This window comes from Culex quinquefasciatus, chromosome 2, assembly GCF_015732765.1.
Source record: "Culex quinquefasciatus strain JHB chromosome 2, VPISU_Cqui_1.0_pri_paternal, whole genome shotgun sequence".
In the NCBI taxonomy this organism is placed as follows: Eukaryota; Metazoa; Arthropoda; class Insecta; order Diptera; family Culicidae; genus Culex; species Culex quinquefasciatus.
In genome coordinates this window covers 95,400,903-95,424,503 of record NC_051862.1, presented here as the reverse complement: position 1 = coordinate 95,424,503, position 23,601 = coordinate 95,400,903, and the positions used below count along the sequence as shown (strand labels likewise).

The window sequence follows — 23,601 nt, the reverse complement described above, 5'->3', positions numbered from 1 at the left end:
GATTAAATAGAGTGAAAACTGAAAACTACATACTTTAAATTTCAAAATTCAAACTTCAAACTTCAAACTTTAAACTTTAAACTTTAAACTTTAAACTTTAAACTTTAAACTTTAAACTTTAAACTTTAAACTTTAAACTTTAAACTTTAAACTTTAAACTTTAAACTTTAAACTTTAAACTTTAAACTTTAAACTTTAAACTTTAAACTTTAAACTTTAAACTTTAAACTTTAAACTTTAAACTTTAAACTTTAAACTTTAAACTTTAAACTTTAAACTTTAAACTTTAAACTTTAAACTTTAAACTTTAAACTTTAAACTTTAAACTTTAAACTTTAAACTTTAAACTTTAAACTTTAAACTTTAAACTTTAAACTTTAAACTTTAAACTTTAAACTTTAAACTTTAAACTTTAAACTTTAAACTTTAAACTTTAAACTTTAAACTTTAAACTTTAAACTTTAAACTTTAAACTTTAAACTTTAAACTTTAAACTTTAAACTTTAAACTTTAAACTTTAAACTTTAAACTTTAAACTTTAAACTTTAAACTTTAAACTTTAAACTTTAAACTTTAAACTTTAAACTTTAAACTTTAAACTTTAAACTTTAAACTTTAAACTTTAAACTTTAAACTTTAAACTTTAAACTTTAAACTTTAAACTTTAAACTTTAAACTTTAAACTTTAAACTTTAAACTTTAAACTTTAAACTTTAAACTTTAAACTTTAAACTTTAAACTTTAAACTTTAAACTTTAAACTTTAAACTTTAAACTTTAAACTTTAAACTTTAAACTTTAAACTTTAAACTTTAAACTTTAAACTTTAAACTTTAAACTTTAAACTTTAAACTTTAAACTTTAAACTTTAAACTTTAAACTTTAAACTTTAAACTTTAAACTTTAAACTTTAAACTTTAAACTTTAAACTTTAAACTTTAAACTTTAAACTTTAAACTTTAAACTTTAAACTTTAAACTTTAAACTTTAAACTTTAAACTTTAAACTTTAAACTTTAAACTTTAAACTTTAAACTTTAAACTTTAAACTTTAAACTTTAAACTTTAAACTTTAAACTTTAAACTTTAAACTTTAAACTTTAAACTTTAAACTTTAAACTTTAAACTTTAAACTTTAAACTTTAAACTTTAAACTTTAAACTTTAAACTTTAAACTTTAAACTTTAAACTTTAAACTTTAAACTTTAAACTTTAAACTTTAAACTTTAAACTTTAAACTTTAAACTTTAAACTTTAAACTTTAAACTTTAAACTTTAAACTTTAAACTTTAAACTTTAAACTTTAAACTTTAAACTTTAAACTTTAAACTTTAAACTTTAAACTTTAAACTTTAAACTTTAAACTTTAAACTTTAAACTTTAAACTTTAAACTTTAAACTTTAAACTTTAAACTTTAAACTTTAAACTTTAAACTTTAAACTTTAAACTTTAAACTTTAAACTTTAAACTTTAAACTTTAAACTTTAAACTTTAAACTTTAAACTTTAAACTTTAAACTTTAAACTTTAAACTTTAAACTTTAAACTTTAAACTTTAAACTTTAAACTTTAAACTTTAAACTTTAAACTTTAAACTTTAAACTTTAAACTTTAAACTTTAAACTTTAAACTTTAAACTTTAAACTTTAAACTTTAAACTTTAAACTTTAAACTTTAAACTTTAAACTTTAAACTTTAAACTTTAAACTTTAAACTTTAAACTTTAAACTTTAAACTTTAAACTTTAAACTTTAAACTTTAAACTTTAAACTTTAAACTTTAAACTTTAAACTTTAAACTTTAAACTTTAAACTTTAAACTTTAAACTTTAAACTTTAAACTTTAAACTTTAAACTTTAAACTTTAAACTTTAAACTTTAAACTTTAAACTTTAAACTTTAAACTTTAAACTTTAAACTTTAAACTTTAAACTTTAAACTTTAAACTTTAAACTTTAAACTTTAAACTTTAAACTTTAAACTTTAAACTTTAAACTTTAAACTTTAAACTTTAAACTTTAAACTTTAAACTTTAAACTTTAAACTTTAAACTTTAAACTTTAAACTTTAAACTTTAAACTTTAAACTTTAAACTTTAAACTTTAAACTTTAAACTTTAAACTTTAAACTTTAAACTTTAAACTTTAAACTTTAAACTTTAAACTTTAAACTTTAAACTTTAAACTTTAAACTTTAAACTTTAAACTTTAAACTTTAAACTTTAAACTTTAAACTTTAAACTTTAAACTTTAAACTTTAAACTTTAAACTTTAAACTTTAAACTTTAAACTTTAAACTTTAAACTTTAAACTTTAAACTTTAAACTTTAAACTTTAAACTTTAAACTTTAAACTTTAAACTTTAAACTTTAAACTTTAAACTTTAAACTTTAAACTTTAAACTTTAAACTTTAAACTTTAAACTTTAAACTTTAAACTTTAAACTTTAAACTTTAAACTTTAAACTTTAAACTTTAAACTTTAAACTTTAAACTTTAAACTTTAAACTTTAAACTTTAAACTTTAAACTTTAAACTTTAAACTTTAAACTTTAAACTTTAAACTTTAAACTTTAAACTTTAAACTTTAAACTTTAAACTTTAAACTTTAAACTTTAAACTTTAAACTTTAAACTTTAAACTTTAAACTTTAAACTTTAAACTTTAAACTTTAAACTTTAAACTTTAAACTTTAAACTTTAAACTTTAAACTTTAAACTTTAAACTTTAAACTTTAAACTTTAAACTTTAAACTTTAAACTTTAAACTTTAAACTTTAAACTTTAAACTTTAAACTTTAAACTTTAAACTTTAAACTTTAAACTTTAAACTTTAAACTTTAAACTTTAAACTTTAAACTTTAAACTTTAAACTTTAAACTTTAAACTTTAAACTTTAAACTTTAAACTTTAAACTTTAAACTTTAAACTTTAAACTTTAAACTTTAAACTTTAAACTTTAAACTTTAAACTTTAAACTTTAAACTTTAAACTTTAAACTTTAAACTTTAAACTTTAAACTTTAAACTTTAAACTTTAAACTTTAAACTTTAAACTTTAAACTTTAAACTTTAAACTTTAAACTTTAAACTTTAAACTTTAAACTTTAAACTTTAAACTTTAAACTTTAAACTTTAAACTTTAAACTTTAAACTTTAAACTTTAAACTTTAAACTTTAAACTTTAAACTTTAAACTTTAAACTTTAAACTTTAAACTTTAAACTTTAAACTTTAAACTTTAAACTTTAAACTTTAAACTTTAAACTTTAAACTTTAAACTTTAAACTTTAAACTTTAAACTTTAAACTTTAAACTTTAAACTTTAAACTTTAAACTTTAAACTTTAAACTTTAAACTTTAAACTTTAAACTTTAAACTTTAAACTTTAAACTTTAAACTTTAAACTTTAAACTTTAAACTTTAAACTTTAAACTTTAAACTTTAAACTTTAAACTTTAAACTTTAAACTTTAAACTTTAAACTTTAAACTTTAAACTTTAAACTTTAAACTTTAAACTTTAAACTTTAAACTTTAAACTTTAAACTTTAAACTTTAAACTTTAAACTTTAAACTTTAAACTTTAAACTTTAAACTTTAAACTTTAAACTTTAAACTTTAAACTTTAAACTTTAAACTTTAAACTTTAAACTTTAAACTTTAAACTTTAAACTTTAAACTTTAAACTTTAAACTTTAAACTTTAAACTTTAAACTTTAAATTTTAAACTTTAAACTTTAAACTTTAAACTTTAAACTTTAAACTTTAAACTTTAAACTTTAAACTTTAAACTTCAAACTTCAAACTTCAAACTTCAAACTTCAAACTTCAAACTTCAAACTTCAAACTTCAAACTTCAAACTTCAAACTTCAAACTTCAAACTTCAAACTTCAAACTTCAAACTTCAAACTTCAAACTTCAAACTTTCAACTTTCAACTTTCAACTTTCAACTTTCAACTTTCAACTTTCAACTTTCAACTTTCAACTTTCAACTTTCAACTTTCAACTTTCAACTTTCAACTTTCAACTTTCAACTTTCAACTTTCAACTTTCAACTTTCAACTTTCAACTTTCAACTTTCAACTTTCAACTTTCAACTTTCAACTTTCAACTTTCAACTTTCAACTTTCAACTTTCAACTTTCAACTTTCAACTTTCAACTTTCAACTTTCAACTTTCAACTTTCAACTTTCAACTTTCAACTTTCAACTTTCAACTTTCAACTTTCAACTTTCAACTTTCAACTTTCAACTTTCAACTTTCAACTTTCAACTTTCAACTTTCAACTTTCAACTTTCAACTTTCAACTTTCAACTGTCAACTATCAACTTGCAACTTTCAACTTTTAATTCACACTCTCAGTCGCAAGCCAGCGACAAGTTAAGACGTGTTTTGCTCGTGTTGTCATCTCGCGTGCTTGGAAGTTTTTGACGGATGGAGGTGGAGGAATCCTCCGAGGAGGAAGATTTTCGTCCCGTCCGCGGGAATCGGAAGCGGAAGAAGTCCAGCGAGGTCACTGAAATCGGCATCGAAGGAGAAAAAGTTGAGAAGACCCTGCTCAATAGCAACAAATTCAGCGCGCTTTCGGGCGACAAAAAAAAACAACAATGCCAGCTCAGCAGGAGGAGGAGACGCGGTTCCAGCACCCGGCCAGTCGGCAAGTAAACAAAAGCAACCACCTTTGGTGGTGAAGAACACCACGGATTTTTACAAGCTCGTGGCGATAGTGGAAAGTTGTAAACTTGGTTTCAAACCGATTTACAAACTAACCCGATTTGGAACCAAGGTGACCTGCTTCTCTGTCAAAGATTTTGACAAGTTGCAAGAGCTACTCAAGAAGAAGAAAGTGGAATTCTACACCCACGATCGGCGGAGCGAACGAAATCATCGGGTAGTTCTTCGTGGTTTTCCTGATGAACTGAAACCGGACGAGGTCAAGTACCTTCTGAAGAGGGATCTCAAGCTGGACGCGCTGGAGGTGCATGTCATCAAGCGGAAGGAAAAGTCCATCGTGGACGAAACTCCGTACATTGTGGTCTTCCCTAAGGGATACATCAATCTGAAGAAGCTCTCTGCAATGAAAGTTGTGGCAAAAACTATCATCCGGTGGGAGGCCTACCGGAACAAGCGGCCGAACGTGACCCAGTGCAGGAACTGCTTGCAGCTGGGTCATGGAACCAGGAACTGTCACCTGAAAGGGAGGTGCAACAACTGTGGGGATCCTCACAAGACGGACGAGTGCAAAGTCCAAGAAGCCGAGCCGAAGCGGTGTGCCAACTGCTCTGGAGCCCACGAAGCCACGGACCGCAGCTGCCCTAAGCGTGCGGACTTCATCCGGTGGCGCCAGCAGGCGTCGAAACCGAAACCGCCGGCAAGAAAGGCGGAGAAGCAGAGTCCAGCAGTTCCGGCGTTCACGCCGGCGGAGTTCCCTCCGTTGCCGGGTGCAGTCCCGGACGGAACATCGAATGGTTGCCCTCGCCCCGCAGGAAAAAGCCAAGGAAGCAGTGGCTCTCGAGACGGTGGAGCCACGAAAGAGGAAGCCGGGGAGGTGCTCTACAGTTCTGCTGAGCTGTGGGGCATTTTCTCCGAGTACATCGGCAGGTTCAAGACCTGTAAGACCCGCTTATATCAAGTAACCCTGGTCAGTTACATGATGTCCAAGTATGGAGTTTAAGGAGTTGTTTTTTTTGTTATGTATTAGTTATTTAACGATCCTCGGTCCCAACCTGGTCACAGCACCTAAATGGACCTAATAAAAATAAGTTATGAATAAAAAAAAACTTTTAATTCAATTTCAATTCTGTTTTATTTGTGACTAATCAAGTTACAATGAGTTCATTTAGGTACACAACAGAGTTTTGGTGTTCCTTTTAGCAGTGCTTTACATCGTAATTCAATCGAAAAATTATTACTTATAACTATGGAATAGATAGAGAGAAAGCTTAAAACTAGATCACAGACAAAAATAATCAACTATAGATGTGCTTGATCATCAGCTCCCCGAGGGCCAGAAATTGCTCCGCCTTGTTACGGCAGCTCCGAAACCGCGTCATCATCTCCCCCGCAAGAGCAAAAAACTCCGGCAGGGTAAAGAGATCTTCCCCGGTGACTCCTTGCTGGGCCGCATCGCCGCTACCGGCAGCGACCACGCTGGCAAACGAACGCCCCCATCCAGGAGGGATCGCTGGGTTGTCCGCTGGAACCGTACGCTGCCCAACTGCAGGAACGGCTGCGCTCGTACTTCGCTGAGGAGAGTGGGACGCTGCTGCTTTCTTTTTCCTCTTTTCCTGCTCCTCGAGGTAGACCTTGCGTGCGAGGCATCCGCGGTAATTGCCGGTATGGTTACCGTCACAGTTCGCGCACTTTACGCGCGGCTTAGTTTGTTCTGCCTTGTCCCCCAAGTCCGCCTTTCGTGGCAGTGCGCACGCCTCCGAGAGGTGTGACTCACCGCACTTCACGCAGCGAGGCCGGAGGTTGCAGTTCCGCGAGCCGTGGCCGAATTTCTGGCAACGGTGGCATTGCGCTACGTCCGTCGGGTTCTTGGTGTAAAACCGCCAGTTTACCCAAAAACCGTCCAACGTCTTAGTCCGCCGCAGGTCTTGGATCTTGACGGTGCCGCGAGCGAAGTACAACAGGTACAGTGTGTTCACACCCGTGACTGTTGTCTTTCGCGAGAGCACTTTTATCTCCCGTGGCTTTATTCCGGCGTTCGAGAGGTGTCGCTTCAGGTCGGCGATCGGACGGTCTTGGTAACCCTGCAAGACGACCTTAACAGGGGGCTTCTCTGGGTCGTATGTGTAGAAGTTGAAGTTGCTACGCTTCAGTTCTTCAAGCACCAGGTCAAAATCTTTTCTGTTCAGTGTGATCACTTGCACTGCCGACTTACCGATTTTCAGACAGTATCCGAGGCCTTCCAGCAACTCGTCAACATCGTCCGCCAACGTGTCCAAAACAAAAATTGGAGGGGGTCTTCGTTCCGTTGGAGGATTGTTCTTTTTTGACGTCGGCACTTTTTTCCGTGCACGACCATCATCGTCGTCGTCGTCGTCGGTAGTGCTGCTACCGTCGGTGTTGTTGTTGTTGTTTTCTTCGTCGTCGCTCAGCATCTGGAACTCGTTCCTGGTGGGAATGTTGACGGATGTTGACGTGCCACTGGTCGTGAAACCGGAGGTACCCAAACGGGTTCGCACTGGTGATCTTGGAACATATCCGGGATGTAGGTACTTTTTGTTGATTCCATCTGCGCTCACGCTTGCCTGCGCGATGGCGGCCGACACGGCGTTGGTTTGTTTACCTTTTTACGCACGGCCGGTAGACGGACTTCGCGGGTTTTTCGAGGCCGCACTCGAACTGCCACGGCCACGGCTGGCCCTTGGCATGCTGCTGAAGCAAACTCGCGGCTAATCACGGTAAACCACGGCGAAAAAAATCGAAAAAAGGATGGAGCACAGAGCACTAGACTGCTGCTTGCTCTCGTGCGTACACGGAGGTGATCCAACTTTTAACTTTCAACTTTCATCTATCAACTTTCAACTTTTAGCTTTCATCTTTCAAACTTTAACTTTTAAATTTTCACTTTCAACTTCAAGTTTCAAGTTTCAACTTTAAAAATTTCAACTTTCAACTTTCGACTTCATGTTCCAACTTTCAAGTTAAACTGAAAACATACAGTCCAGACTTGATTATCCGAAGTTTCGAATGTCCAAAGTTTGATCATCCAAATTGAAACCTTCAAATAATCGAATCCCAAAAAAACACGTTTTTATTTCATTTCATCATCTTATTCAACTTCATCGATTTTTTATACGTGATATTTGTGAAAATAACAAAATGTAGTTTTGAAGATTTTATTACCGTGTTATTTACCGCCATCTTGGATACAAATTCGTAGATCATTTTAGAGGTCATATGGACGCTGTCGTGCTATCTTGTCGCACCCGCCATTTTGACGTTCCGAGAAAAACGCGTTTTAATGTTTGACCTTGAATAAACAAAAACTAGAGCACGCAATGTAAACAATAACAAACGCGTTTTGTTTGGCTGACCATTCTGTGCATTGTCCCGAAGTTTGGTTAAAGCTGGTTGCTGGAGTCCCGAGTTATAATTACAAATGTTTACGGTAGTATAACTTGTACGTGCGTCAAACGCGTTCTGACCTGGAATCCCTTTGGCCAAGATGTGACAAGATAGCACGACATGATTGAAACTTCTTTTATATGTAGAGTGACAACAATGCACGGAGTTTTTTTTTTCGGTTTTTGTTGAATATCTCAGGACTGAAATCAAATTCTGGGGACCTGTGAAGGTGAAGCATTGTTAGCTGCACAAAATGGCGTTCATAACTCAATTTGGTCCAAAATGCACTTGCGACAAGTTAGCACGACGGCGACGATGTTTGAGCTAAAAGACACAAAATTGGCCAGAAAAATTCGAAGGCAAACTTTATTTTCAAAAAAACCTTAAAATTTCAGTGAAACTGCATTAAACTTAAATCAATTAAATTAAAATGCGCTGAGCTTTTTTTTTTGGACTAGTTTGAAAATATTAAGAATTTATGTAAAATATTATGTACATCAGCGCAAAAAAAATGTCTTCAAAATAAAATGTTGTCAATACTTTTTTTTTAACTCTTTATTCCAACCCATTTTTTTGTTTACTTTTTTCATTTCTTTTTTTTATTATTTTTATGCAACTGATTTTAAGATTTGTGTGCATGTCAAAATCTCACAAGACGACTGTGATGACGCCGGATCAGGTCTTAAGTGGACGGACGTCGTAAAGTTTGGCTGTTTTGTATTGCGGACGGAGAGTAATTTGCTCGTTCTATTCCCAGCGCCATTTTTCAAAATGTTTCACATTTGGGCCAACCGACACTGGCAGGATATATGAAACGTTCTTTTTTCTTTCGAGCAATTACAAATTGTATACACAGGGAAAAATGAAATCTCATCGTTTCAAAGTCAAAACAAAAATTTTCAGCGGCAGCCGCACCATTCGCTCTTGAAGCTTCAACGTTATTTAAGCGAGAATTAAACAGTCGAAAAGTGAAAGCTTACAGTGTTGTTTATATTTTTTCGTTGAGATGATTGAGGGATCGCTGGTGCCAGTTTGAAGAGAGATCCGGCAAACGTATGTTTTTCATGAGTTGTTTATTTTTACCTATAAAGAAAAGGAGAACGATGAAAGAAATATTAGTCATTTGAAATCATTTAACTGATATTGTTATTTAGAATTGAGTGAAAAAAGATAAATAAAAATTTGACATTGACCTGGTTGAAAGTGAAGGTAGAGAAAGTTTTCTTCTAACTTCAACGAAGAATTGAATGATAAACAACCATGCGTCTCCATAAATATATGATTTGCAGGAGTTTTTTTTATGGAAAAGCATGGTATATTTAAAAATAAATTACAAACCTGTTTGTTCACCCAAGTTTATATTGACGCGTTTTCAATTATCTTGGAATATATCTGAAGATACGTGTACCCAAAATGTTTTTAAAGAAAAACCTAGAATGATGCCGACAACTAGTGTGCTCAATCTGCATCAGAAATTGCTCACGATATCAAACTAATTAACACTCAAGCGTCATAAACCTCATCCAACCCCCTTCCCACTAGATCAACTCACAAAATGCACAAAGCAATCACTTCTCGGTGTCGTTAATCTCCTCACTCTCACACTCATCATAAGTGAGAATAATTTCGCTTCGTTCATGCGGTTTTCCATCCACGTAGAAAACGTAAAATCAACTGCCAGAGCCGGAGTAGAATTCGTCGACCTTTCGCTCAGTCAGCAGCCGTCGTCGAGAAGGAGACGGTACAGAACGTAATTTGAAATGCATGGGAACTTTAACTGCTGATGATTCGATTGGTTAAGGGGTTCTACGGGATTGAGTGGTCGTTATAACAAACTCTCGATACATGAATGATGAACGTGATCAAATTATAAACCACTTGGCGTAGGTCAGACTGGAGAACGGTTCTCAAACAGTTAAATGGCAACGGAAATTTTCGGAATCAATAATATCTTTACTTTTTTATTATTTTTGAAAAGATTGAAAAGATTGAAAGGATTAAAATTAATTAATTATGTAAATTATGTAAATTTTGTAAATTTTGTAAATTTTGTAAATTTTGTAAATTTTGTAAATTTTGTAAATTTTGTAAATTTTGTAAATTTTGTAAATTTTGTAAATTTTGTAAATTTTGTAAATTTTGTAAATTTTGTAAATTTTGTAAATTTCGTAAATTTTGTAAATTTTGTAAATTTTGTAAATTTTGTAAATTTTGTAAATTTTGTAAATTTTGTAAATTTTGTAAATTTTGTAAATTTTGTAAATTTTGTAAATTTTGTAAATTTTGTAAATTTTGTAAATTTTGTAAATTTTGTAAATTTTGTAAATTTTGTAAATTTTGTTAATTTTATTATAGATTTTCCTTTATGAAATATATTTCAAATGCTTAAAAATATAACTATAAGCTTTTCGTGTTTCGTGTTTTCTTCTCAGACAATTTCCTACTTCCATCACACCAACTCAAGAGCACTCTCGAGAAACATCACCATTAAACTAGTGAACCCATTGCTTCTGCACAACCCTCGCTAACTGTGCAAGTGTCGTCCCATCGGCACTGTCTTTCCATTAACTGGACACAGTGACATATCCGGCGTAACAGGGAGTTCTAGCATTTTTTAGGCAATAATTTGTTTTTGTTTATTGTGATGGTTCCATGTTCTATTAAGCTGAAAAGCTGAGAATTTTCAGTGTTGCCAGTTTTTGTAGAGACAATATTTTTCAAATGTATCAAGACGCAGTGTTTGCAGTTTTTTAAATTTCGATTAAATATTTAAAGAAAAAAATACACTGAAATAATCTAAGTTTTTATCAGATTTAAAGAAACTCCCAAAGAAAAGTCAAACATTATTTTAGCTAGAAATGAACTTTTGTCATGCTTGTCTCCTTCAAGTAACCTTTCCGGTAGCAAACACTATTGTTTGAGTCTGAACGGAGAACATCATACTCAGTGGGGACACATCGAAGGTTAGCACAATAGTTCGGGGCTAGGTTTTCATCATACATGGTACAATATTGCCATAGACTTGCAATCAAGACATAACAAGCTTTGATGTTTTCTTCAAATTCAAAAGTTAATTTGCAGATTAAGATGTTTATGATTTATCATGAAATACAAAAATAGATAATTGAATATTCTTCACCTCTAATCTATGATTCTGCCATCGGGTATAGAAGATCTTCTACCTCCTCCTCCTCCTTTGTGAGGGGCAAAACCAGACGACATTTGAAGCCACCACCCACGTTCCCTATCTCCATGTTCATGGATTGTGTGACAGACGGATGTGAAATATTAATTGAACTCATTCTTGTTCGTCCATACGAACGCACACACCAACTCCCACACACTTACACGACACGGATCGTGTTGGCACAGGTAGACGACGAGGAGAGTACTGGAAAGCTACTTGAAGTTCTAGAGTGGGTCCTTCCTGTAGAGTTTTCGCCATTGTCGGTACTTTATCGCTTCGGGAGGAATAGTTGCTGTTTGTCTTAATTTAAAACATGAAAATTAAATGACGTGCCAAGTGTCAAAGGTTGTTGAACTATGAGGTGTATGCTTTTTGAATTTATAAATTAATTTATCTCATTTTAACCATTTCAGGATAAGAATTGAGTTGTTGAAGGTAAATAAGTCTTTTAGTAATAACTTTGACGATTTTCATATTTTTTTTTTGTTTGCAATCACTTTCCTGTTAAATATAACATAAATTACCTTTTTCACACATTTTTCCAAATATTTCGTCAAGCGAAATTAATAAACGATATTCCATTGGAGGACATACCACGAACCCATCGCAAACCTTTGCACCCAAAGGAAGTTATGACCGTAAATTTTACGACTTTAATGTTAAATGTTTATCTTTTTACTCACGATAGTGAGTTTGAGAAGAAGTCAAAAAGGAAAAATGTAAACTCTGACACACGCTGACTTTGAGTTCCTGCAGCAGGACCTTCACTCTGTGCTGCGCTGCCGCTGGACTCGATAATGTAATGTTTACGATCCTGCAGTCAAGTTGAGTTGCGAGGAAAAAAGAAGAGGGGTCGTTCAAATATTACGTTATGCATTTAGAGGGTATTTTTAATATCATTTGAAAATTTTTCATGTGAGAGAGAGAAATCTTAAAAATGCCAACTGTGATGTTACGTAATATTTGAACAACCCCTACAAGAAAAGACCAACGGAAAATTTACGTCCATTTACCAGTTGTGAAACAACAACAACTGTTGTGGGAGGACAGAAGAGAGGCGGCGGTGTTGCCGTTGTTGCTTGTTTTTCATTTGCATTTTCCAGTCTGCGACAAAGTGTGGGTGATGCTTTCGCTTTTTTTCAATTTCTCAACCAACTAAGCTACGACGAACCCACGGAGGACTGTCACCAGAGAGCGCCATTAAAACGCTGATTTCCTTCGGGAGGAGGGGCGGGTTGGCGTGTCACGGCCTCAGAGCAGCAGTGAGATTGCTCCATTTCGGGGTCTCCTCCTCTGTTTTGGTAATGGTTCGCTAATGATTATTTGATTCTCAAACATAAAAACAGACACCCTTCTGGGGGAGGTCGTAGCAGCAGCAGTAAGCGGTTTAATCGCGGAATATCGCGCTATAACGTGGCATGTTTAACGGCAAATAGTAATTTGGACAAATGATTTTTATGAACCTTGAAAGCGTAAAATTTTACAGGGCAAAGATTATACTCTTGAAGTCTTAAGCTTTTGGTTTTTCATGTTATGTAAAAAATACTTAATGTTTCCATGTTTTTGTTCATTCCCTTAGTCCAATTGAGAAATTTTTCAAGTTTAAAAGTTTACTACACTTCACTAATTTTTCAAGTTAATAAATATTAACATAATCACCAAATCGTCGTGATCGTGCTATTTTGTCGCACGTTGATTTCAGACCAAGTTGAGTTTAGGAAGCCATTTTGTGCAGTTTTCAACCTTTACAGATCCCCAACATTTAAATTCAATTCCGAGATATTCAACAACAACCGGAAAAACTCAGTGCCTTTTTGTTACTCGTCATATGGAAGAAGTTTCCATCTTGTCGTGCTATCTTGACACACCCTGAATCGATCCTATCAAGCAATGCAATGCAAAATGGAACAAGAATACAAAATCTAGGACAAGAAAACAAATGGGACAAGAAATAAAAATGAGACAAGAATACAAAATACGAAAAGAATACAAAATGGGACAAGATTACAAAATGGGACAAGAATACTTTGCCCCTGATCGCATAAATGTCCAATATGCATTTTCATCGCTTTTGAGTTATTGATGCAGTTTGGTCAAAAATCGTGTGCTCTTTCAGAAAAGGCTACAACATCCAGTACTTTGTTCTAGAAATAAAAAGGAAAGCCAGTTTTTTCGCGAAAACTTAACACGTAGCCTTATGTGTGGACACACTGGAATTCCGTTTTTCTCATCTTACTGTTTTTGCATATGGGACATTTATGCGATCAGTGGCAGTGTAACAAATGGGACAAGAATAAAAATGGGACAGGAATAAAAAATGGAACAAGAGTGGGACAAGAATAAATGATGGAACAAGGATAAGAAATGGGACTATTCTAGGACAAGAATAAAAAATGGGACAAAGTTAGGGGAAGATGGGGCAAGACGACCATATGGGGCAAGAAGAACAATCGCTCGTACGGCCGTAATTTTTACAATTTTGATTATTTTCAGTATGAGGAATTGTTGCTAGCAATGCAATTAGCCGATTCTACTACCACATAACCGCCAAAACGACGTAAACGCCACGAGGCATAAGATTTAATGAAGTTTTTTTTTTTTTTCAAAACCTTTGTTTTCTTATAATATTTGGAATGTACAAAATAAGGCTTGGGGTTCGTTTTAAGACTCATTTTATCAAAATGCATTTTTTCCTAGATCAGTAGTGTCCCTACCAATGACTTGCACCTATTACAAAGTATGATTTAACTTTTGGTTATTTTTATTGAGAGCTTTTAAAAAATCTTGTTCAGGTGGGGCAAGTGTACAATATGGATTTTTAGTATGGAAAAAATTACAAATTGCTGCAACATCATATTTAATTGGAAAATAAATACATGAAAGTACTTACAAACTGATAAACAATTGTTTAAAAAAAAATGTCCATACAAAATATAGTGATATTATGAAAATTTACTATTTATCATCTAATTAATATTTTTTTCGTAAAAACGATGAAATTTTTAGTAAAATATTATTATTTAATTTAAAAATGGAAGAAACCTTTCAAATACATTCTAATCTGTTGTATCTAAGTGATAACAGTTCAATTGTTAACTAATTAACATGTTTTTTATGCATTGTTCCTCTTGCCCCAACGGGTTGTTCGTCTTGCCCCACTAGTTGAGTAGAACGTACGGAAAATCAAAAATTTTGAAATCATTTTTCTACATTAAAAAACAGGATTTTTAAAAAACTTGTTCTAACAAAGTCTTAACCAAGACCTAGAATAAGATGATTATAATAAAATCCGACAGATTTTTTAACTTTTTAATGGGTTATAACGAGCATTTCCTTAGCTTGTTACACTTGCCCCACTTTCCCCTACATAATGGGATGAGAATGGGTCAGAAACACAAAATGGGACAAGAATACTTATTGGGACAAGAATGAGAAATGGGACTTGTATTCTATTCTAGGACAAGAATTCCAAATGGGGCAAGAATACATAATGGGACAAGAGTACATAAAAGAACACAAAATAGGAAAAGAACTTCGACAAGAACACAAATTGGACAAGGATTAGAAATGGAACAATAATACAAAATGGGACAAGAATAAAAAATGGGACAAGAATACAAAATGGGACCAGAAAACCAATTGAAAAAAAAAAACATAAAATGAGACAAGAATACTTATTGGGACAAGAATAAGAAATGGGACTAGTATTATATTCTTGGACAAGAATACCAAATGGGGTAAGAATACAACATGGGACAAGATTACAAATTGGAACAAGAATAAAACATTAGACAAGGATAAGAAATGAGACAAGAACACAAAATAGGACAAGTATACTAAATGAGACAAGATTACCAATTGAAAAAAAAAATAAAATGGGACAAGAATACTTATAGGGACAAGAATAAGAAATGGGACTAGTATTATATTCTTAGACAAGAATACCATATGGGGCAAGAATACAAAATGAGACAAGATTACAAAATGGAACAAGAATATAACATTGGACAAGGATAAGAAATGAGACAATAATACAAAATAGGACATGTATACTAAATGGGACAAGAATACAAATTGGGAAAGAACACAAAATGGGTCAAGAACACAAAATGTGACAAGAATACTTATTGGGACAAGAATAAAAATGGGACTTGTATCCCCGCCCGAGTGGATAAATCGGACCGCGCACTGGACTAACAATCCAGATGTTGCTGGTTCGAATCCCGCGGCGGGCGCTCTATAAATTCTAAGTGTAAATATGGGTATCCGTCGCCATCGCTCCGTGCCTAACTCAAACACTTAGGAGTCCAGGGCGAGGAGTCCTTGTAGTTAAAAGGAAGACACTAGTGGTTGGTACTAGCAATGGAGGCCGACAGCTATAAAGTCAACTTCGTTTTTTACTTGTATTCTATTCTAGGTTAAGAATTCCAAATGGGACAAGAGTACATAAAAGAACACAAAATAGGACAAGAACTTCAACAAGAACACAAAATGGGACAAGGATAAGAAATGGGACAAGAATACAAAATAAGACAAGAATACAAAATGGGACAAGAATACAAAATGGGACAAAAATACAAAATGGGACAAGAATATGAAATCAGACAAGGATAAAAAAGGGAACAAGAATTCAAATGCGGTCAATGATGGGAAAATGATTCTAAAGTCAATATGAAAATTATAGCCTAGACTTGAAAATTTTGATTTGTGGGTCATTTATGACCCATCAACTTTTTGAAAATACCAATCAGTTTGCCTTCCTCGAAAAAAAAAATCAAAACCCGCTAGCTGATGCTAAGCTATTAAAACACCATCTTTCCAGTCATCTGCAAAAGCATCTTTCGCAAAGCACAAGTTAATGAGCTGCCACAAACCAGTACGGGATTTAGCATAACCTCGCGGATTACGAACCCAAAGTTGGTAGCTTTCCCTTTCTTGTCTTTTTTTTCCACCGGTGTCGTTTTGATTGTTTTTGGGACAGACATTTTCGCACCTCCGGAGATCCGGAAGCGGATAAACGGGGGATTAACTGGGGTTCGTTTTTGGCCTGAGGGAAGAACAGAAAGTGTCCCTGGAATGGTGACAGAGGGGGGCAGTTGTTGTGACAGTGAGGGGGTTCATTGTGTTGCCAACATTAAGCTACTGAAGTCAGAAGGAAATTGAGAAGGCCTGTTTTTTAATGTTTAAACAATGTTTTCTTTCAATCTTTGTTATTCCAAGAATCACAACTGGTCACTGGAATTGCTAAGTTCCCAACCTTCCAATTTCCACTTTTCAAACCGCTGCATATTTGATTTTACCAAGCACCAATTTAAAAGTAAAATCACAACATTTTCGACAGTTTCGCCACCCTTTTTCGGCAGTTTCACATTCGTGTTTGTTTTCTGCTCCAGTGACAAAATTGGTTAAGCCAATTAGCGCGAATCGCAAAAGTTCAAGTATTGACATTTTTTCCGCAAGCCCAGAATTCGAAACCGTATAACCAGTTTCAGTTTCAACTCCGGCAACTTGGGCAAATAAATGCAATTACGAAACAAGACAATTTACGAGGGCGGATGTTGCTCAGGGCAAACAATTTCCTTCGACACGGTGTAAAACATCCAGCTTCCCCGTTGGAACATTCCGTTGCACGCTGAATAATTGAATGCATTCCCGGAGTGTGGCATCCTCGAAGCGGAGAATTGCTGAGCTTGCAACACTTGTGGATGCAATCCCGCCAAGCCTAGAACGCGGCAAAAACACTTGGCACCACTCTGAACCGGGTGGTGTGCCATATACCGAGAGGTCGAGCAGGTTGGCATTATCTAACCCTAACAAGGCAGTGGCAGCTTGTTCTAATGCAAACTACCGCAATCTCTTCAACGGTATCCCAGTACGGTTCAGCATTGTACTTCCTGTGAAGAGAGGAACAAAGCGAAATTTTCCCCGTAAAAACAGCACACCTGGTACTATCAAAAGTGCTTCAGGCAGTGACTCTGCAGATGGTTGAGTGGGGTGTAAAGTGGAGTTCATACAGAAAGGGAAAATTTGCTGCTCTAACTGAAATTTATTACGTGACTCCGGAATCTTTTTTCGCTTGTGAAAAATTTGACAGATTCGATGAAAAATAATAAATCAAAAACAATCATAACATTATCAGTAAAAGCTTTTCAACCAAGATTTTTGCTACAGGCATTTTAGTATCTTCTAAATTACAGGAAGACCGAGCCACGTAGCCTAGTGGTAACGCTTCCGCCTCGTAAGCGGTAGATCGGGGTTCAAATCCCGGCTCGGCTTCTGGAATCGATTACTTTGTAAAGGGAAGGTAGCGTGTCGTCACAAACTGGACCTTATTACGACACCTTAGGGAGGCGACCTATGGAATGCTAACATTAACCTTAACATGTTAACATTAAGTTGAGAATGAAACTGCCACTGAATCCGCTTTGTAAATGCCGGACCCGATACTCTTCAAGGGTGTTCCAATCAGGAACTAGGAGAAGATTTACTTTTTACTAAACTACAGGAACTTTCGATATAATTTTTGATTCATCCCCTACAGTACTGTGTTCAAGGCAAGTAACAACTTTTAACTATTTTTACAATCAAATTGTTGCAGGATTGGGTCTGTATGTTTGACATTGGATGGATGCGGACATGGTTTACATACAGAAAAGTGAAATCCGGCTTTAAAAAAAGTACGTAAATTTAAGTTATGTAGTCCACAGTGAGACAGGATTGTCAGAACTTGAAAAATATAGACTCTTTTGGAATGTATTTTGATTAATTCTGAATTTGAATATTTTCGTTCACATTCTGCATTTCAAGCAGACGTGCATTGGCACTCAATAGCACTTGACAGTTTTTCTAAGGCTATGGCTTGGAAAAGGCACCATATCAATTTCTTTTGTGCCTAAAGTATGTTTTTTCAATGCACTATGAGGTTCTAAACGACCGAAACCTTTATCATCACTTATTCGCTAGTTTTAGTGATGAAGTGCAATTTGAGTGCTAAATAGCACATTTAGCACTTGAAATTTTTGTGATATTCAAATCACTATGCTAATCCAAATTGCATAGTGAACAATGATTATTAAAAGCATCGAACTAAAGCTTGTCTTGATGCACAGTGAGCAAAGATTTACTCTGCCGGTTTACGAAGGAAATCATCTCAAAATGTGGTGAAGTGCTATTGAGTGCCGATGCACGTCTGATTTCAAGTTTCAACTCTCTCGTTGGAAGCAGCTGGGGATCGAACCCAGTAACCAGTCAGCCACGGTTGCTCTCAGTGGGAATAAATATGCTCCGCCCAATAACTAAGTATTTTCCTGCTTTTTAAAAACTTATTTTTAAACGCTATACACCCAAAGTTAAAGAACGAGAGATTAGTCCTCACGAAAAGAAACGTGAGGAAAGTGCTATTTTGTGAGAGTATAGTCCTCTCGCGTGTTCATTCGTTCATTGGAACAGTATATGGACAAATGAACGCCACTTAGTCACCAAACCATGGTGGCCCATACGGCAAAGGCACGGTTCAATATGCTGAAGGTCTTGGGTTCGAGTCTCGGTACCGGTACTTTTTTTTTGATAGATGAACTTTTTTTGAAGATGAACCAATGAGTAAAGTTCTCTCGGTAATTTCGGGATTTATCCTCTCAGTCCGCACACAGTACCATTTTACTACCGAATCGTGCTCTTTATTCTCTCGTATGCCGATTCCCAGTTCTGGGTGTACAAAGAGACGCACAAAAACGTTTGGATCAGGAACTGCCATCGGTTGCATAGCTCGTTGAAAGCGATTTTAAAACCTTTCTAAAAAGATATAACATTTTTCTTACAAAGCCACCCTCCCAAATAACAATTTCAGTTTTGTAATAATCTCAAAGAGTTTTTGTCGAATTCTTAAGAAAATTCATATGAAATGCTTTATGGTCCTACATGCTGAGTTAAATACCAGTTAAATCAACATTAAAGCCAAAATGGACCATTTCAGGAGGTTATCAAGAGTATTTTTGAGAAGCATGTTAAAGCTTACCAGTTCTATTGTGTGCTTTATAAATACATTAAAGAGCTCTTCAAAACAAGATTAAAACTGCTTGGTTTGGAAAAAGGTCTTCTTGAAGTCTGTGATTATTCATGAATGCTATATTAGAGCATGAAGTTTTTATTTATTTGTTTTGCAGTAAAACCTGAAGGTTGTTTATCAGAGGGAATGACATACAAAATTTTTAAATAAATTACTCTTACACGCAAATACAATTGCTGATGGCAGATGTTATTTTTTGTAACTAAGAAAGATTTGTTGAAGGTTATACTTATGATAAGCCACAACAGTTATGCCAAAAAAATCATCGAATTATTTTTAAAGATAGCTAGAAAAATTTGTGTGAGCGCTTGCAATTCCCTGAAAAAAGTTGAGATTTTTTCAAAAACTAAAAATGTTTGCTTGTTGTTGCTTCCAAATCCAATATGGCTGCGTTTTTCTTTTGCCCCTTGCTTTTTTCAGCAATATGGCGAAATTCGATAAGTATTTAGTGCGTCCATCCCGGGAATACTCGGGACAAAATTCCCGGAAATTTTCCAAAACCGGGAATTCCCGAATCCCGGGATTTTTAATAATTTGTCCCGGAAATTCCCGAAATTGAAATTGGTTGTGGAAACAGATGACAAAATGCATGTTTAGTAAATGATAAGAATTTTTAAACATTAAAAATAAAGGTCTCATTAACAAAATTTGAAAATTTAGTTTTTTGAGTGTTTGTAATATGTAAAACGACCTTTAAAAAAACTCTAGATATCAATTTATTAATTGGCAAAACGCCCAGCGCTTTAAATTTTATCAATTTATCTTAAATTAAAAAAAACTGAGTATTATATATACGTATATTTATGATTTTAAATTTGTAAAAAAATATATCATTTAAAATTATTTTACATCAAACACTAGAACCTTGGGCAATTCTTGGGCAATATAATGATTTTTGCATAATGGCTTGAACTGAACAGCTAGTACACCAATTTCCAAATCTATTGCTTTGAAATCACCTGTGCCTTTTCAGACTGTAGTCCCGATTTTCCCAGTTGACAATATTATGTTATAGATAATTTGTGAAATATGTTTTATATAATGCATAAAATTCCAAAACTATTTATCATTTTCCTTATCAATATTATTTTAATTGACTGATATCATTTTATTATTTTCGCTTCTTGTTTTTTTACATTTTCAAAGAAATTTTTCAAGCTTTTCTAGTCATTTAAAAATATATACAATTGCAAAAATATTTTTCCCGTTTCCCGGGAAATTCAAAACATGGGAAAATTGGACGCCCTAGTATAAATTCTCTTGATTAAATATGTGTTAAATCTATTCATATTTTAGCAGTTCTGCCTAAAAACTACCAAGAACATACAGGATTTATAAAAGACTTACAAAGGCTTTAATCAGAACCAAAATGTTTCATCTTGTTTTTAAACAAGATTATACCGCACATGGCGGGACCAAAGCACATGCAAGTTTTTCAGAATATAAAACAGAAGAGGTTTTGCCTTTGAACGATATTTATTTATTCAAAAAAACACACACGCAGCATGAACACTCATACGATCACTTAATGAAGAACCAACTGACACAACTTTATTCGTGTAGCTTTATAAACACTGTCCTTATCATTACTATTGAAAAATGATCGTCGCAACATTTGCCGCAGTTTTTGTCCTTTTTACTTCACTTAGGTATTTACACAAGTGGACAGCACAAAAAGACCATATTATTGATTGAAATAGTTATTCTCGAAAAATACAGAAAATTGCATCAATAGCACAAATGACACCATGAGCGAAACTGTCAATTATTGAGCGTAATAATACACAAAACTAGATCTGATGGGTTTTATTGAAGACAAATTTACGAATATAAAGTTTTATGGATAGCCTTTTGTAAACCTTAGGTATTTATGATAGTCCTTGTTAAATCTCAAAAGTCTGTAGCAACACGAGAAAATGGCGGATAAGCATTTTGACAGCTGGAACTATTTTACAATTTTCGATACAAAAGATAACATTTTCACAAGACAACAGCTGGCTTCAAGGTTATCTTTTTAAACTACGGGTTTTGTTAAATAGCTACCTGTTGTTTCAGAATTTGCAAAACAGTTCCAGCTATCAAAATGCTTCTGTGACCTTTCAGATGATGCTCCAGAAGTGTTCTCCAAAACTATCAAAAAAATTTTTTTTAAATAGAATTACTGCCCATAATGTAAGAACTGCAGGCAGAATCGGATATATTTAGACAGGTGAATTCAAATTCACTAAATCATTAGAAGCACTTTTTGGAGTCAATTCCAAGGCACACAACAGTAATAATTATTTCAGGAAAATATGTTATATTAATCTTTTCATCAAAACTAAAACACAATAAGAAACAACAAAAAGACATTTTACTACACCTTGGACGAAACAATGATGCTTGCTTTACGTTTTGCACAAAACCAAGTTGCAGAGACACTGACAGTTTAAGTCTAACAGGATTGTAGAAATGCTCTTTGAAGACGGGACTGATTTATGGCAGACTTCGTTAAACGAGATAGTTTAAAGTGTAAGGAATAAACCCAAATTGAAACCTTATATATAATTCTTAATATTATCTGGAAGAAATCTCGAAACTATTATTAAGTTTCGTGACCATAAAACAAATAGGTTTTAATCAAAACTTTAGTAACACTTTATTGCACTTTTTAAAACTATAATAAAAACTTATAAGAATATTAAGCATATCATTTGTTACTTGTTACGCCTTGTAAAACAGGTGTCAAACATAAAAGGGAATTCGATGGCTTGAAAACAATGAGTGTCAAACCATCGGTCTTTCAGTGTACTTTGATTGAGTGGTAGTTTGAGGAGAGCAATCTAAATTATACGTTTTTCGTAATTTCGTTACCGGTCGATGGATATTGGACGCCGTCAAACCCACATTGAACTCATCATCAATCATTTGATTTATTATACATTAACATGGCGTATTGATGACAATGCGTTGACGCATTTTCACGCAAAAATAAATCAAATCCTAATCACATCACATCCGGATGAAGTGGAGAAAGGGGGGTGGCCATAAAAATAACTCAACCGTTACGTTACGCATATATCCGCCGTGCTCATTATTGGTATTGATGACATTTTAATGATCGTATCCAAGTCAACATTTCGTTAAGCACATATTTGATGGTGCTATTAAACTTTCTCCACTGGAATTAGACCCTAATTCAGTCATTTTATTAGTCCGTACTCCAAACACACAACCCCCGCTCGGTGCCATCGCCAACAATTCAATATAATGTACACACACAACCACACTTGCACTGATTTCCCTTTTCCTTTCATTATTGTTGTATTTTCCCAATCTAATGAGCAAACCAACCAGCGGAAAAAGTAAAACACACACAGAACAACAACAACTACAACGAAAAACAAACACAGACACTCTCTATCTACACTGTGCTCACATTAATCGAGTGAGTGGTTGATCAAGTTTAGCATTTATGTACTGATTGCGGTTTCGCGCCGGGGTCGTTCACGAATAACGCAACTATTTTGAAAATTGTTCTTTCTTGAATTATTTTCTAAATAATTTTCATGTTTAGTCAGCATATTCGATTTGTAACGTAGCTACCGGACGCCCCCCCAAAGATAATACACGGCGTCGAGACAGATGTGCCAGACATGTGGCGTTCTCATCGACACTTAATTGAACATCGTAAATCGTCCCGTACAGTCCTCGTCCAGTCTACGCCCAGTTCCAGGAGATCCCGCGCGCGATGTGGAGGTACACATCAAACAAAATTTATTACCCTCTCACATATTGGTGCGTCGAAGTAGGAGAGGTCCCGATTGCTGTTTGTCATCGATCGTGTTGTCGGCGTCGGTGACATACATTAGTCAGGCCTGGGAACCACTCCGTTGGGGCCGTTGATAGACAATATCAGGCGGCAAAAGTCGTCGGGTCGATGGTGTTTAGCCGTGTTAACCCTTGAGTTAGATCTTTTAATATCTTTGAACAAAAGAACATATAAACAAACAAAAATCATTTCTCGGAATTCTTTTGTTAAACTCCTCCCATTTTTGAGTATGTTACGTAAAATTTCCCTCTTTGGTCCAAACACCGTCAAAATGTGATTTAAAGTTTCATTCGACCTATTCAAATGTTTTGCAAATTTTTTTATGAGCATGAGCATGAGCATGAGCATGGTTGACTGCCAATGAGCTGCTACTCCGTTATTGACGGATCAGCTGAAGTTAAACAATGAATCAAAAATGATCAGTGGGAGCCAACCATCCGTTCACTGTTTAACCTCTGAAGATCCCT

The 23,601-nt window shown here is 34.2% G+C and overlaps 1 protein-coding gene across 3 annotated transcripts in view; it reads right to left on the bottom strand.

The window, feature by feature from the left end:
* Window positions 1-23,601, bottom strand: part of LOC6041134 (small conductance calcium-activated potassium channel protein) — a 459,395-nt gene that overhangs the window by 360,180 nt on the left and 75,614 nt on the right. The window contains exon 2 of one of the 3 annotated variants that reach the window (XM_038252480.1): window positions 9,052-9,154. The exons of the other annotated variants lie outside the window; for them this stretch is intronic. The gene's annotated coding sequence lies outside the window, so the exon portion shown is untranslated. The remainder of the gene's footprint in view (window positions 1-9,051; window positions 9,155-23,601) is intronic. 3 annotated transcript variants of the gene reach the window in all.